The following is a 17384-nucleotide window of genomic DNA, read 5'->3' on the forward strand; positions in this document are numbered from 1 at the left end:
TTGAGCGTATGCTTAGTAATCTATCCTTGTAATCGTGTGCGAGATATATAATAAAGTTTAGTTTGAGTTTTGCTTTCTTTACTTTCTTGTTGCAATAAAAAGAAAGGAAATAAAGGAAAAATATCATATGCTAATCTTATGGTAAGTAATGACATGACATAAGGAAAAGTATAAGTAGAAAATTGTATTGGAGATTGACAAACATAGCATTGGTCAATGATGCAATTCATGAAAGAATTAATAAGGGAAGAGAAGATTCACATGCAAATACACTATCTTGGAAATATTTTGTGATTGTGAGCCCCCATCAAAATATTATATGCCAAAATTGTTGGCGTTGGACAAGGAAGACAACGTAATGATTTATGTTTGTTCATATTCACATAAAAGTTATATTGTCATAGATCCTTCAACATGTGGTGCTTGCCCCCCATCTTTGCTAGCCAAAAATTCTGCACCAAGTAGAGATACTCACTGGTACAGCGACGTCCTAAACAAACGGTTTAAAACCCCTTTCCGCGACGGCATTTGGAACTGTCGCCAAGTGAGTGTGGGCGATAGGGGGGTCCTTCCCACACAACCCAGAAATCGTTGGGGATGGGCCCTCGTGGGACCCAGGCTGGGGCCATGTGCGATCGGGCGAGGCATGGAAACCTAATCATTTCCGTAAGTATGTACATCCCACACGGTGAATCCCAGAAATCATTTCCGTAGGTATGTACATCCCACACGGTGAATCCCAGAAATCATTTCCGTAGGTATGTTCATCCCACACGGTGAATCCCAGAAATCATTTCCGTAGGTATGTTCATCCTAAACGGTGAATCCCATAAATCATTTCCATAGGTATGTACATCCCACACGGTGAATCCCAGAAAATCATTTCCGTAGGTATGTACATCCACATAGTTATTTGTGTGGAAATGTGTGTGCAAGGTGGCCTAACACAAACAGTTCGCTGCCGGAAGCCGTGTGTGATTGTTAGTTGATCGAACACGCCTACTTTCTAGAAACCGTGCGGGTTGTTTGAGTTCATCGCCCACGGTGTTGTCTGAGTAACCGTTTGCAATAGAAAACCCCAATAAGCAGGGTAATTAGCCTATTATTGATAATCCATGTACTAATCAAACTGATATTTCTTATAAAACACGCCAGATATTTCATATCCGTATAAAAGCAACCAAAATTTCATAATCGAATTACATCAGATAGCTTCAGCACTCAGTTACGCCATTACACAGCAGCACCGAGTTTCACATGCAGCATCAAAAACCTTTGGAAAGTAGCATCATACACGGTAAATAGACAGATGAATCTCATCTGGGAAACTGCAGAAGCGGAAGGCAAATATTGAGCCTTCAGTGATGTTGAATGTCCTTGCAACTTTAGGCCAGTGGCTATGGATAATTGCCCGCCCAACCTTCGTCCTCTTCAGCAAGACTTCAGTATTGTACCGTGGGTGTTGAATGTATACCTTCCTCGCCTCTTGACCATGCAGGTGGTTTGAGAGGTAATCATCGGTGAACAGCTTTGAAAAGTACTGAAAACAAAGCTATGCATAAATCATTGTTGTACATTTTGAAATGGCGCAAGGGGTAAAAACAAGGTAAAAGAGTTGGTACCATCCTATAGTTGACTGATGTCTTCTTCATTGTGCAAACAAAGATCTTGCTATTATTCGTCGCAAGTTTCTTCATCCTAACAATCTTTCTGAGTTTCTTGACTTGACTGATATTCATGGACATCTCATTTCCCCATATGCAAAATGGGTCGAACAGTGGGTCTAAGCCTCTGACAGCAGGACCTACATGTTCAAGACCAAAGTGTAAGAAACCTAAATATTAGAATGATTCCTGCAACTGCACAATAATGTGCTATTAGCCAATGGACCCTGCTTGAACAAACCTCGATGGTAAACCGCAGTGTCTCCCATTGTTTCCCTGCAACACACATAAGGGAGATCTTGATCAGGTTAACTGAGAGTTGCCATACTATCAGTAGAATATGTATTGAGTACGGGGAAATTCGATTGGTGTCACATGCATAACAATACAAAATTGTACCCACAGCAAATGAAAATCAAATTGGAGAACTGAACCAAACAGTTAAATGGACAGCAGACCAAATGAACCAAAATAGTTAACTGAGCACGACATTGCAGAATAGAAACATGTACTAGAAGATAAGAGAGTTAACAAAACAAAGAATGCTTGAGAACAGTACTACGAAATGTAGCAATTGTTGGACCAAAGTGTTAACTGAACATTACATTTCAGAGGACCAAACTGTTAACTGAACATCAGATTGCATATTAACATTACAGAGGACAAATCACTAGAAGGCACTGGCGGTGGCCTCAAGAAAACATCACGAACTGTATTTTAAAGTAGACAACCACGCGGCGGTGTCGACGGTTGCCTCAAAGACGAGGTGCTCCTCCAAGATCTGGCGGTCGACACGCATGTCAGCCATAGCGACCTCGTTCGCGCGTGCGGCCGCATGCTACTTAGCTCCATGTTATACTGCGTGTAAAATGGTTGTGGGCGGCGCTTAATTGGAGGAGGGGGCAGTGATTTCGGTGGAAGGTGTCGCTCCGTCAGTCGGGGCATGTGGGACGGGAAAGGAGGAGGATGGTGTGGGTGGGGTGTGGATTACCTGACCATATCGATGAGGCCGCGCAACAAGAAGAAGGGTCGGCTGCGAGGAGGCCGCGCAGCAAGAAGAAGGGTCGCCAGCAAGGAGGTGGCGCTGCAAGAAGAAGGGTCGCCGGCGAGGAGGCGGCGCTGCAAGAAGAAGGGTAGCTGGCGAGGAGGCGGCACTGCAAGAAGGGTCGCCGGCGAGGAGGCTGAGCTGCCAGTAAGAAGCAGTGAGGTTTGAAATTGGAAAGCAAGGAGGAACAGTGGAAATGTGGCTTTTGGTAGGAGGGAGGGGGCGGGGAGATAGATATTTCCGCGGTGGCAAAAAAATATTGCTCGGTACCGCGAGAAACTAGCGCACAAGTGTGGTTCAAGTGGGGGCGGTGGACTGTAGACGACGAAGCTTCCTGCGTAAGCCAGACAAGACGGTGCACCAAGATATTTTATATCGCATCCCACACAATTCTTTCTAGTAAACTGTTTGTGGTATACCTGATTTTTTCATTATGTTTTGAAAGACAAAATGGTGTTACAAAGGGAAAGGATGGTGTTTGAATTGCTAGAACATTTACGTACAGTGAACATGCAACTAGTACATGAGTGTCGTGTTTAAATATGGAATTATTTCGGGTTCGTTTGGCATTTTTATGCATTAATTGAGTTTCTAGGCATTTAATGCGCATAATTCAAATTTGAACTACCAGCACATGCTCTAATGCACCAAAGTTTGCTGAAAAATCACATGTGTGTCTTTGGGTGAATTTATAGGTCCCATGCAAGAAATGGGAATAAAATTCAAACATTTGGGTCGTGGCTCAGCCGGAATGATTGAGAAACTTGGTTTTTTAATTCCTGTAAATCCAAAACATGGCTGAAAATCATGAAACTTGGCATGGTGTCATGACATGGCACCAACATGTTGCAGTAATTTTTTTTGGCCGAATTGGGACAAGCTTTGGTGTAAGCTTCTTACAAACCGGAGCTTCCCTCAAGAAGGCTCCTGGTTCCGAGAGGGAACGTGTCACCTCCGTGTTCGAAACGACATACGTACACTGCCTTCTCCCGCCTTAATTTTTTTACACAGGCAGATTAGACCAAATAGAAGTATCGTGCTAAATTTTGGAATTATTCCGTGTTCGTTTGGCCTTTTTTATACATTAATTGAGTTTCTGGGCATTTAATGTGCATAATTCAAATTTAAACTACCAGCACGTGCTCTAGTGCACCATAGTTGTTTGAAAAATCACATGTGTGTCCTTGGGTGAATTTCTAGGTCCCATGCAAGAGATGGGAGTGAAATTCAAACATCTGGGCGTCGTGGCTCAGCTGGAAAGATTGAGAAACTTGGTTTTTTAATTCCTGTAATTCTAAAACACGCCTGAAGATCATGAAACTTGGCGTGGTCTCATGACATGGCACGAACATGTTGCGGTAATTTTTTTGGCCGAATTGGGACAAGCTTTGGTGTGAGCTTCTTGCAAACCAGAGCTTCCCTCAAGAAGGCTCGTGGTTCCGAGAGGGAACGTGTCACCTCCGTGTGCGAAACAACATACGTACACTGCCTTCTCCCGCCTTAATTTTTTTGCACATCTAGATTACCAAATGGAAGTACCGTGCTAGATTTTGGAATTATTTCGGGCTCGTTTCGCCTTTTTTATACATTCATTGAGTTTCTGGGCATTTAATGTGCATAATTCAAATTTGAACTACAAGCACAGGCTCCAGTGCACCAAAGTTGCTTGAAAAATCACATGTGTGTCCTTGGGTGAATATCTAGGTCCCATGCAAGAGATGGGAGTGAAATTCACACATCTGGGCATCGTGGCTCGGCCGGAAATATTGAGAAACTTGGTTTTTTAATTCCTGTAATTCCAAAACATGCCTGAAAATCATGAAACTTGGCATGGTGTCATGACATGGCACGAACATGCTGCGGTAATTTTTTTGGCCGAATTGGGACAAGCTTTGGTATAAGCTTCTTGCAAACCGGAGCTTCCCTCAAGAAGGTTTGTGGTTCCGAGAGGGAACGTGTCACCTCTGTCTGCGAAACGACATACGTACATTGCCTTCTCCCGCCTTAATTTTTTTACACAGCCAAATTAGACCAAATATAAGTATGGTGCTAAATTTTGGAATTATTCCGGGCTCGTTTCGCCTTTTTATACATTAATTGAGTTTCTGGGCATTTAACGTGCATAATTCAAATTTGAACTACAAGCACATGCTCCAGTGCACCAAAGTTGTTTGAAAAATCACATGTGTGTCCTTGGTGAATTTCTAGGTCCCATGCAAGAGATGGGAGTGAAATTCAAACATCTGGGCGTCGTGGCTCGGCCGGAAAGATTGAGAAACTTGGTTTTTTTATTCCTGTAATTCCAAAACACGCCTGAAAATCATTAAACTGGCATGGTGTCATGACATGGCAGCAACATGCTGCAGTAATATTTTTGGCCGAATTGGGACAAGCTTTGGTGTAAGCTTCTTGCAACCGGAGCTTCCCTTAAGAAGGCTCGTGGTTCCGAGAGGGAACGTGTCACCTCCGTGTGCGAAACGACATACGTACACTGCCTTCTCCCGCCTTATTTTCTTTATACAACCATATTAGACCAAATAGAAGTACCGTGCTAAATTTTAGAATTGTTCCGGATTCGTTTGGCCTTTTTTATACATTAACTGAGTTTCTGGGCATTTAATGGGCATAATTCAAATTTGAACTACAAGCACAGGCTCCAGTGCACCAAAGTTGTTTGAAAAATCACATGTGTGTCCTTGGGTGAATTTCTAGGTCCCATGCAAGAGATGGGAGTGAAATTCGAACATCTGGGCATCGGGGCTCGGCCGAAAATATTGAGAAACTTGGTTTTTTAATTCCTGTAATTCCAAAACACGCCTAAAAATCTTGAAACTTGGCATGGTGTCAGGACAAGGCACCAACATGCTGCGGTAATATTTCTGGCCGAATTGGGACAAGCTTTGGTGTAAGCTTCTTGCAAACCAGAGCTTCCCTCTGAAGGAAATATGCCCTAGAGGCAATAATAAAGTTATTATCTATTTCCTTATATCATGATAAATGCTTATTATTCATGCTAGAATTGTATTAACCGGAAACTTGATACATGTGTGAATACATAGACAAACAGAGTGTCACTAGTATGCCTCTACTTGACTAGCTCGTTGATCAAAGATGGTTATGTTTCCTAGCCATTGACATGAGTTGTCATTTGATTAACGAGATCACATCATTAGGAGAATGATGTGATTGACTTGACCCAATCCGCTAGCTTAGCGCTCGATCGTTTAGTATGTTGCTATTGCTTTCTTCATGACTTATACATGTTCCTATGACTATGAGATTATGCAACTCCCGTTTACCGGAGGAACACTTTGTGTGCTACCAAACGTCACAACGTAACTGGGTGATTATAAAGGTGCTCTACAGGTGTCTCCAAAGGTACTTGTTGGGTTGGCGTATTTCGAGATTAGGATTTGTCACTCCGATTGTCGGAGAGGTATCTCTGGGCCCACTCGGTAATGCACATCACTATAAGCCTTGCAAGCATTGTAACTAATGAGTTAGTTGCGGGATGATGTATTACGGAACGAGTAAAAAGACTTGCCGGTAACGAGATTGAACTAGCTATTGAGATACCGACGATCGAATCTCGGGCAAGTAACATACCGATGACAAAGGGAACAACGTATGTTGCTATGCGGTCTGATCGATAAAGATCTTCGTAGAATATGTGGGAGCCAATATGAGCATCCAGGTTTCGCTATTGGTTATTGACCGGAGAGGTGTCTCGGTCATGTCTACATAGTTCTCGAAGCCGTAGGGTCCGCACGCTAAACGTTACGATGACAGTTATATTATGAGTTTATGTGTTTTGATGTACCAAAGGAGTTCGGAGTCCCGGATGAGATCGGGGACATGACGAGGAGTCTCGAAATGGCCGAGACGTAAAGATCGGTATATTGGACGACTATATTCGGACTTCGGAAAGGTTCCAAGTGATTCGGGTATTTTTCGGAGTACCGGAGAGTTACGGGAATTCGTATTGGGCCTTAATGGGCCATACGGGAAAGGAGAGAAAGGCCCCAAAGGGTGGCCGCACCCCTCCCCATGGACTAGTCCGAATTGGACTAGGGAGGGGGGGCGCCCCCTTCCTTCTTTCTCCTTCTCCCTTCCCTTCTCCTATTCCAACAAGGAAAGGAGGAGTCAGGACTCCCCCCTTGGCGCGCCCTCCTCCTTGGCCGGCGGCGTTCCCCTTGCTCCTTTATATACGGGGGCAGGGGTGCACCCCATAGACACACAATTGATCAACGATCTTTTAGCCTTGTGCGGTGCCCCCCTCAACCATATTCCACCTCGATAATATCTTAGCGGTGCTTAGGCGAAGCCCTGCGTCGGTAGAACATCATCATCGTCACCACGCTGTCGTGCTGACGAAACTCTCCCTCAACACTCGGCTGGATCGGAGTTCGAGGGACGTCATCGAGCTGAACGTGTGCTGAACTCGGAGGTGCCGTGCGTTCGGTACTTGATCGGTCGGATCGTGAAGACGTACCACTACATCAACCGCGTTGTGTTAACGCTTCCGCTTTCGGTCTACGAGGGTACGTGGACAACACTCTCCCCTCTCGTTGCTATGCATCACCATGATCTTGCGTGTGCGTAGGAATATTTTTGAAATTACTACGTTCCCCAACAGTGGTATCCGAGCCTGGTTTTATGCGTTGATGTTATATGCACGAGTAGAACACAAGTGAGTTGTGGGCGATATAAGTCATACTGCTTACCAGCATGTCATATTTTGGTTCGGCGGTATTGTGAGATGAAGCGGCCCGGACCGACATTACGCGTACGCTTACGTGAGACTGGTTTCACCGTTGCAAGCACTCGTTGCTTAAAGGTGACTGGCGGGTGTCTGTCTCTCTCACTTTAGTTGAACCGAGTGTGGCTACGCCCGGTCCTTGCGAAGGTTAAAACAGCACCAACTTGACAAACTATCGTTGTGGTTCTGATGCGTAGGTAAGAACGGTTCTTGCTAAGCCCGTAGCAGCCACGTAAAACTTGCAACAACAAAGTAGAGGACGTCTAACTTGTTTTTGCAGGACATGTTGTGATGTGATATGACCAAAGCATGATGCTAAATGTATTGTATGAGATGATCATGTTTTGTAACCGAGTTATCGGCAACTGGCAGGAGCCATATGGTTGTCGCTTTATTGTATGCAATGCAATCGCCATGTAATTGTTTTACTTTATCACTAAGCGGTAGTGATAGTCGTAGAAGCAATAATTGGCGAGACGACAACGATGCTACGATGGAGATCAAGGTGTCGTGCCGGTGACGATGGTGATCATGACGGTGCTTCGGAGAAGGAGATCACAAGCACAAGATGATGATGGCCATGTCATATGACTTATATTGATTGCATGTGATGTTTATGTTTTATGCATCTTATCTTGCTTTGATTGACGGTAGCATTATAAGATGATCTCTCACTAAATTTCAAGATAAAAGTGTTCTCCCTGAGTATGCACCATTGACAAAGTTCGTCGTGCCCAGACACCACGTGATGATCGGGTGTGATAAGCTCTACGTCCATCTACAACGGGTGCAAGCCAGTTTTGCACACGCAGAATACTCAGGTTAAACTTGACGAGCCTAGCATATGCAGATATGGCCTCGGAACACTGAGACCGAAAGGTCGAGCGTGAATCATATAGTAGATATGATCAACATAGTGATGTTCACCATTGAAAACTACTCCATTTCACGTGATGATCGGTTATGGTTTAGTTGATTTGGATCACGTAATCACTTAGATGATTAGAGGGATGTCTATCTAAGTGGGAGTTCTTCAGTAATATGATTAATTGAACTTAAATTTATCATGAACTTAGTCCTGATAGTATTTTGCAGATTATGTTGTAGATCAATAGCTCGCGTTGTTGATTCCCTATGTTTATTTTGATATGTTCCTAGAGAAAAATTATGTTGAAAGATGTTAGTAGCAATGATGCGGATTGGATCCGTGATCTGAGGATTATCCTCATTGCTGCACAGAAGAATTATGTCCTTGATGCACCGCTAGGTGACAGACCTATTGCAGGAGCAGATGCAGACATTATGAACGTTTGGCTAGCTCAATATGATGACTACTTGATAGTTTAGTGCACCATGCTTAACGGCTTAGAATCGGGACTTCAAAGACGTTTTGAACGTCATGGACCATATGAGATGTTCCAGGAGTTGAAGTTAATATTTCAAGCAAATACCCGAGTTGAGAGAGATGAAGTCTCCAACAAGTTCTCTAGCTAAAAGATGGAGGAGAATAGCTCAAGCAGTGAGCATGTGCTCAGATTGTCTGGGTACTACAATCGCTTGAATCAAGTGGGAGTTAATCTTCCAGATAAAATAGTGATTGACAGAATTCTCTAGTCACCATCACCAAGTTAGTAGAACTTCGTGATGAACTATAGTATGCAAGGGATGACGAAAGTAATTCCCGAGCTCTTCGTGATGCTGAAATCGACGAAGGTAGAAATCAAGAAAAGCATCAAGTGTTGATGGTTGACGAGACCACTAGTTTCAAGAAAAGGGCAAAGGGAAGAAGGGGAACTTCAAGAAGAACGGCAAGCAAGTTGCTGCTCAAGTGAAGAAGCCTAAGTCTGGTCCTAAGCTTGAGACTAAGTGCTTCTACTGCAAAGGAACTAGTCACTGGAAGCGGAACTACCCCAAGTATTTGGTGGATAAGAAGGATCGCAAAGTGAACAAAGGTATATTGGATATACATGTTATTGATGTGTACTTTCCTAGTGTTTATAGCAACCCCTCGGCATTTGATACTGGTTCAGTTGCTAAGAGTAGTAACTCGAAACGGAAGTTGCAGAATAAACAGATACTAGTAAAAGGCGAGGTGACGATGTGTGTTGGAAGTAGTTCCAAGATTGATATGATCATCATCGCACACTCCCTATACTTTCGGAATTAGTGTTGAAACTAAATAGTGTTATTTGGTGTTTGCGTTGAGCATGAATATGATTTGATCATGTTTGTTGCCATACGTTTATTCATTTAAATTAGAGAATAATTGTTGTTCTGTTTACATGAATAAAACCTTCTATGGTCATACACCCAATAAAATGGTTTGTTGGATCTCGATCGTAGTGATACACATATTCATAATAATGAAGCCAAAAGATGCAAAGTTAATAATGATAGTGCAACTTATTTGTGGCACTGCCGTTTAGGTCATATTGGTGTAAAGCGCATGAAGAAACTCCATACTGATGGGATTTTGGAATCACTTGATTATGAATCACTTGATGCTTGTGAACCGTGCCTCATGGGCAAGATGACTAAAACGCCGTTCTCCGGAACTATGGAGAGAGCAACAGATTTGTTGGAAATCATACATACAGATGTATGTGGTCCGATGAATATTGAGGCTCGTAGCAGGTATCATTATTTTCTGACCTTCACAGATGATTTGAGCAGATATGGGTATACCTACTTAATGAAACAGAAGTCTGAAACATTTGAAAAGTTCATATAATTTCAGAGTGAAGTGGAAAATCATCGTAACAAGAAAATAAAGTTTCTACGATCTGATCGTGGAGAAGAGTATTTGAGTTACGAGTTTGGCCTTCAGTTAAAACAATGTGAAATAGTTTCACTACTCATGCCACCTGGAACACCACAGGGTAATGGTGTGTCCGAACATCGTGACCGTACTTTATTAGATATGGTGCGATATATGATGTCTCTTACCGATCTACCACTATCGTTTTGGGATTATGCATTAGAGACAGCTGCATTCACGTTAAATGGGGTACCATCTAAATCCGTTGAGACGACATCTTATAAACTGTGGTTTGGAAAGAAACCAAAGTTCTCGTTTCTTAAAGTTTGGGGTTGCGATGCTTATGTGAAAAAGTTTCATCCTGATAAGCTCAAACCCAAATCGAAGAAATGTGTCTTCATAGGATACCCAAAGGAGACAGTTGGGTACACCTTCTATCACAGATCCAAAGGCAAGACATTCGTTGCTAAGAGTGGATCCTTTCTAGAGAAGGAGTTTCTCCCGAAAGAAGTGAGTGGGAGGAAAGTAGAACTTGATGAGGTAATTGTACCTGCTCCCTTATTGGAAAGTAGTTCATCACAGAAACCAGTTTCTGTGACGCCTATACCAATTAGTGAGGAAGTTAATGATGATGATCATGGAACTTCAGATCAAGTTATTACTGAACCTCGTAGGTCAACCAGAGTAAGATCCGCACCAGAGTGGTACGGTAATCCTGTTCTGGAGGTTATGTTACTAGACCATGACAAACCTACGAACTATGAAGAAGCGATGGTGAGCCCAGATTCCGCAAAATGGCTTGAGGCCATGAAATCTGAGATGAGATCCATGTATGAGAACAAAGTATGGACTTTGATTGACTTGCCCAATGATTGGCGAGCCATTGAGATTAAATGGATCTTCAAGAGGAAGACGGACGCTGATAGTAGTGTTACTATCTACAAAGCTAGAATTGTCGCAAAAGGTTTTCGACAAGTTTAAGGTGTTGACTACAATGAGAGTTTCTCACTCGTATCTATGCTTAAGTCTATCCGAATCATGTTAGCAATTGCCGCATTTTATGAAATCTGGCAAATGGATAAACAAAACTGCATTCCTTAATGGATTAATTAAAGAAGAGTTGTATATGATGCAACCAGAAGGTTTTGTCAATCCTAAAGGTGCTAACAAAATATGCAAGCTCCAGCGATCCATCTATGGACTGGTGCAAGCATCTCGGAGTTGGAATATACGCTTTGATAAGTTGATCAAAGGATATAGTTTTATACAGACTTGCGGTGAAGCCTGTATTTACAAGAAAGTGAGTGGGAGCACTACGACATTTCCGATAAGTATATGTGAATGAAATATTGTTGATCGGAAATAATGTAGAATTATTCTGCAAAGCATAAAGGAGTGTTTGAAAGGAGTTTTTCAAAGAAAGACCTCGGTGAAGCTGCTTACATATTGAGCATCAAGATCTATAGAGATAGATCAAGACGCTTGATAAGTTTTTTCAATGAGTACATACCTTCACAAGATTTTGAAGTGGTTCAAAATGGAACAGTCAAAGAAAGAGTTTCTTGCCTGTGTTACAAGGTGTGAAATTGAGTAAGACTCAAAGCCCGACCATGACAGAAGATAGAAAAAGAATAAAAGTCATTCCCTATGCCTCGGCCATAGGTTCTATAAAGTATGCCATGCTGTGTACCAGATCTATTGTATACCCTACACTGATTTTGGCAAGGGAGTACAATAGTGATCTAGGAGTAGATCACTGGACAGCAGTCAAAATTATCCTTAGTGGAATAAGGATATGTTTCTCGATTATGGAAGTGACAAAAGGTTCGTCGTAAAGGGTTACGTCGATGCAAGTTTTGACACTAATCTAGATGACTCTAAGTCTCGGTCTAGATACATATTGAAAGTGGGAGCAATTAGCTAGAGTAGCTCCGTGCAGAGCATTGTAGACATAGAAATTTGCAAAATACTTACGGATCTGAATGTGACAGACCCGTTGACTAAAATTATCTCACAATCAAAACATGATCACACCTTAGTACTCTTTGGGTGTTAATCACATAGCGATGTGAACTAGATTATTGACTCTAGTAAACCCTTTGGGTGTTGGTCACATGACAATGTGAACTATGGGTGTTAATGACATGGTGATGTGAACTATTGATGTCAAATCACATGGCGATGTGAACTAGATTATTGACTCTAGTGCAAGTGGGAGACTGAAGGAAATATGCCCTAGAGGCAATAATAAAGTTATTATTTATTTCCTTATATCATGATAAATGTTTATTATTCATGCTAGAATTGTATTAACCGGAAACTTGATACATGTGTGAATACATAGACAAACAGAGTGTCACTAGTATGCCTCTATTTGACTAGCTCGTTGATCAAAGATGGTTATGTTTCCTAGCCATTGACATGAGTTGTCATTTGATTAACGAGATCACATCATTAGGAGAATGATGTGATTGACTTGACCCATTCCGTTAGCTTGCACTCGATCGTTTAGTATGCTGCTATTGCTTTCTTCATGACTTATACATGTTCCTATGACTATGAGATTATGCAACTCCCGTTTACCGGAGGAACACTTTGTGTGCTACCAAACGTCACAACGTAACTGGGTGATTATAAAGGTGCTCTACAGGTGTCTCCAAAGGTACTTGTTGGGTTGGCGTATTTCGAGATTAGGATTTGTCACTCCGATTGTCGGAGAGGTATCTCTGGGCCCACTCGGTAATGCACATCACTATAAGCCTTGCAAGCATTGTAACTAATGAGTTAGTTGCGGGATGATGTATTACGGAAGGAGTAAAGAGACTTGCCGGTAACGACATTGAACTAGGTATTGAGATACCGACGATCGAATCTCGGGCAAGTAACATACCGATGACAAAGGGAACAACGTATGTTGTTATGCGGTCTGACCGATAAAGATCTTCGTAGAATATGTGGGAGCCAATATGAGCATCCAGGTTCCGGTATTTTTTATTGACCGGAGAGGTGTCTCGGTCATATCTACATAGTTCTCGAACCCGTAGGGTCCGCACGCTTAACGTTACGATGACACTTATATTATGAGTTTATGTGTTTTGATGTACCGAAGGAGTTCGGAGTCCCGGATGAGATTGGAGACATGACGAGGAGTCTCGCAATGCCCGAGACGTAAAGATCGATATATTGGACGACTATATTCGGACTTCGGAAAGGTTCCAAGTGATTCGGGTATTTTTCGGAGTACCGGAGAGTTACGGGAATTCGTATTGGGCCTTAATGGGCCATACGGGAAAGGAGAGAAAGGCCCCAAAGGGTGGCCGCACCCCTCCCCATGGACTAGTCCGAATTGGACTAGGGAGGGGGGGCGCCCCCTTCCTTCTTTCTCCTTCTCCCTTCCCTTCTCCTATTCCAACAAGGAAAGGAGGAGTCCTACTCCCGGTGGGAGTAGGACTCCCCCCTTGGCGCGCCCTCCTCCTTGGCCGGCGGCCTTCCCCTTGCTCCTTTATATACGGGGGCAGGGGCACCCCATAGACACACAATTGATAAACGATCTTTTAGCCGTGTGCGGTGCCCCCCTCCACCATATTCACCTCGATAATATCGTAGCGGGGCTTAGGCGAAGCCCTGCGTCGGTACAACATCATCATCGTCACCACGATGTCGTGCTGACAAAACTCTCCCTCAACACTCGGCTGGATCGGAGTTCGAGGGACGTCATCGAGCTGAACGTGTGCTGAACTCGGAGGTGCCGTGCGTTCGGTACTTGATCGGTCGGATCGTGAAGACGTACGACTACATCAACCGCGTTGTGTTAACGCTTCTGCTTTCGGTCTACGAGGGTACGTGGACAACACTCTCCCCTCTCGTTGCTATGCATCACCATGATCTTGCGTGTGCATAGGAATATTTTTGAAATTACTACGTTCCCCAACACCCTCAAGAAGGCTCGTGGTTCCGAGAGGGAACGTGTCACCTCCGTGTGCGAAGCGACATACGTACACTGCCTTCTCCCGCCTTATTTTCTTTATACAACCAGATTAGACCAAATAGAAGTACCGTGCTAATTTTTTTTTGAATATTTATAGTGAGGCAAAGCCCCACAGCCCTTTATTAAAAAGATCCACTGTACAAGTAAAACAAACTATACAAGGAAGGAAAACAAAAGGGGAAAGAGTCTACCTATTTGCTAACTAACTGTACTTGCTTTACAACAAAGAATCAATCCAAGCCAAAAGTTTCGGCTTGTTACAATCCTTCACCCTGTGAGCAAGCAAGGAAATGTCATGGATGAAATTACACTTCCAAGCACTGAAAGTAGCTCTCTCAGCTCTGAAAATTCTGCCATTTCGCCGGATCCAAATATTCCAGGCTGCTGTTAGTATAACTTCAACGAAGAAAGGGTGTGTGAAGTTAGACCTAGCGTGCAGGAGACATTGCAGGATATCTGAACCTCCAGACCAATCAATACCCAAATAGTTCCAGATTCTACAGCTGAAGGTGCAGTGAAAAAATAGATGTATCCTATTCTCATACGCCAACTCACTGCAGATGAGGCAAAGATTGTCATCCTGATTCGAGCGCCAGTGTCTCCTAACCAGCATATCCTTGGTGTTAAGTCTGTCAAAGAACAAAAGCCAGCCAAACACCTTGATCTTCATGGTGCATTTACTCTGCCAAAGCCATTTACAGGGTTGTATTGTAGGCAAGTGGGAGTGCATGATCCTGTAAAAACTTTTTGCCATATACCCTCCTGATTGACCAGGCCATATCCAAACATCAGGGATGGTGGGGTCGCTGTCTAACTGCATGATCCAATTTTCCAATATGTGCAACTCAGCAGCAGCTTCCTGAGAAAGAGGCAGATAAAACATGGAGAAGAGATCCTGGGATTGGAGAAATTCCCTCACAGAGATCCTGTCATTAATGACAAAAGAAAACAACCTTGGCAATCTCCAACAGAGGGGTCTAGCAGAGCCCCCAATGTGCCAGGAATTAGTCCAGAAAAGGGCAGAATCACCCATGTTGATGTGTACTGAAGCAATAGCAGTGTAAGCCTCATGCAGCTTCAGAATATCTCTCCACCAAAAAGATCCAACAGTAGATGTTGCCTGTGGGACCCCATGATCATAGTAACTATTCCATATGAGGGTCACCCAAGGAACATCAACCTTGTTATAGAATTTATGTAGATGCTTGAGAAGCAGCCCTTTGTTCTGGATGTTCAGATTAATAATGCCTAAACCACCCTTATCTCTTGGCCTGCAAACGAGCTCCCAAGCAGCCAGGGACTGTTTTGGAACATCAGTATTACCCCTCCAAAGACATTGCCTGAAGATCCTGTCCAGTTGCTTAATGATCCCGGCTGGGATATTGAGGGTACACAGAAAGTATATTGGCAGAGAGGTCAGGACAGAGGTGAGAAGCTGCAAACGAGAGCCTTGATTTAGCATAGAAGAGCTTGCAGTTAACCTCCTTTCAAGACTGTCAACTAAGGGCATGAGGTCGATGATCCTAGGCCTTGTAGTTCCCAATGGCAATCCAAGATAAGTAAATGGAAGTTGGCCAATTTTACAACCAAGAATAGCAGCAAGTCTGTCAGCCTCCTCATTAGGCATATTCAGTGGGATCATTGAGGATTTAGCAAAGTTGACCTTTAAACCAGTGGATTGTTGAAATGTAAGCAGCATATTCTTGAGGGCCACAAGCTCATCATCCTTAGCTGCAAGAAATAGGATCGTATCATCCGCATATTGAATGATGGGAAAATCCCTGTCATGTGTCTGAAGAGGCAAAGAGAGTGTGCCAGACGCGAGCATTTGATTGACCACAGATTGCAACAGGTCGGCTGCGATGACGAACAACAGAGGAGAGAGTGGATCACCCTGCCTGACACCACACTTACACAAGAATTGTTTTCCAGGAATGCCATTTAACAGCACAGACGAAGAACCTGTAGACAACAGCTGTTTAACCCAAAGAACCCATTTGGCATCAAAACCTTTATGCTGCAACATCTGAAGAATAACCTCATGCTCAACTGTGTCAAAGGCCTTAGCAAAGTCCAACTTAAGGATTACAATTGGGCGCTTGGATTGCTTACATTGATGAATATACTCAAAGCTCCAGGCCAGACAATCCTGAATCGACCGGCCCTTGAGGAACCCATATTGATTTTTGTGGATGCACTTGAGGATCACCCACTGCAATCTGTTGGCCAGTAATTTTGTGAGGAATTTAAGACATGTGTTGGTGAGGGAAATCGGCCGGAAATCATCCGGCCCTTCTGGTGACATGATTTTAGGAATGAGCGTAATGAGGGAGGAGTTGATATTTTCCAACGAGAGCTTCCGCTCATAAAAAGCTCGAATCATCCTCAAGAAATCCCCCTCAATGATAGGCCAACAGCGCTTGACGAACATCCCATTAAAGCCATCTGGGCCAGGTGCCCGATCCGCCAGCAAATCCTTCAAAACTTTGTGAATTTCTTCATCAGAAAAAGGCAAGGATAACTCCTCCAGCCCCGGGATGGGTTGAATTAAATGATTCAAATCAAAGCCCATAGAGATCCCTTGGGCCCGGCCCATCCTAGATTTGAAAGAGGCCCAAAGGATTCCCGCCATCTGAGCATGATCAGTCACTGGATCAAGCATGGAGCTGGTTTTGAGACTGGAGATTGAGTTTCTCCTCATACGCTCGGAGGCCATGGCATGAAAAAAATTTGAATTCTCCTCACCAACCTTGATGTACCTAATAGTGCACCGCTGCTTCCAATATATGTAGTGAAGTTTTAACAGATGTTCATAGTGTAACTTCACGAATTTCCGGAAGTTGAATTCCGGCCGTGTTAAAGGCCGCACTTCCTCCAGCTGATCAAAGTGCAGAATCACCTTTGAACAATCAATAGTAAGCTTTTTGATGTACGATAATTTTTTGCTCCAAATTTTCAAATCGTACCGCAGTCGCTTAAATTTCCTTGTGATAACCGCGGAAGCAGAAAGATCAGAGAAAACAGGTGCATTCCAGGACTTGGAGACACAATCCATGAACCCCGGCATATCCAACCAGAAATTTTCAAACCGAAAAATCTTGGCCGCAGGAATGGTAGTGTCAATGGACACCACACAAGGCACGTGGTCAGAGGAAGTTCTGGCTAGTGGT

This window comes from Aegilops tauschii, chromosome 2 (genome assembly GCF_002575655.3).
Source record: "Aegilops tauschii subsp. strangulata cultivar AL8/78 chromosome 2, Aet v6.0, whole genome shotgun sequence".
Classification (NCBI taxonomy): Eukaryota; Viridiplantae; Streptophyta; class Magnoliopsida; order Poales; family Poaceae; genus Aegilops; species Aegilops tauschii.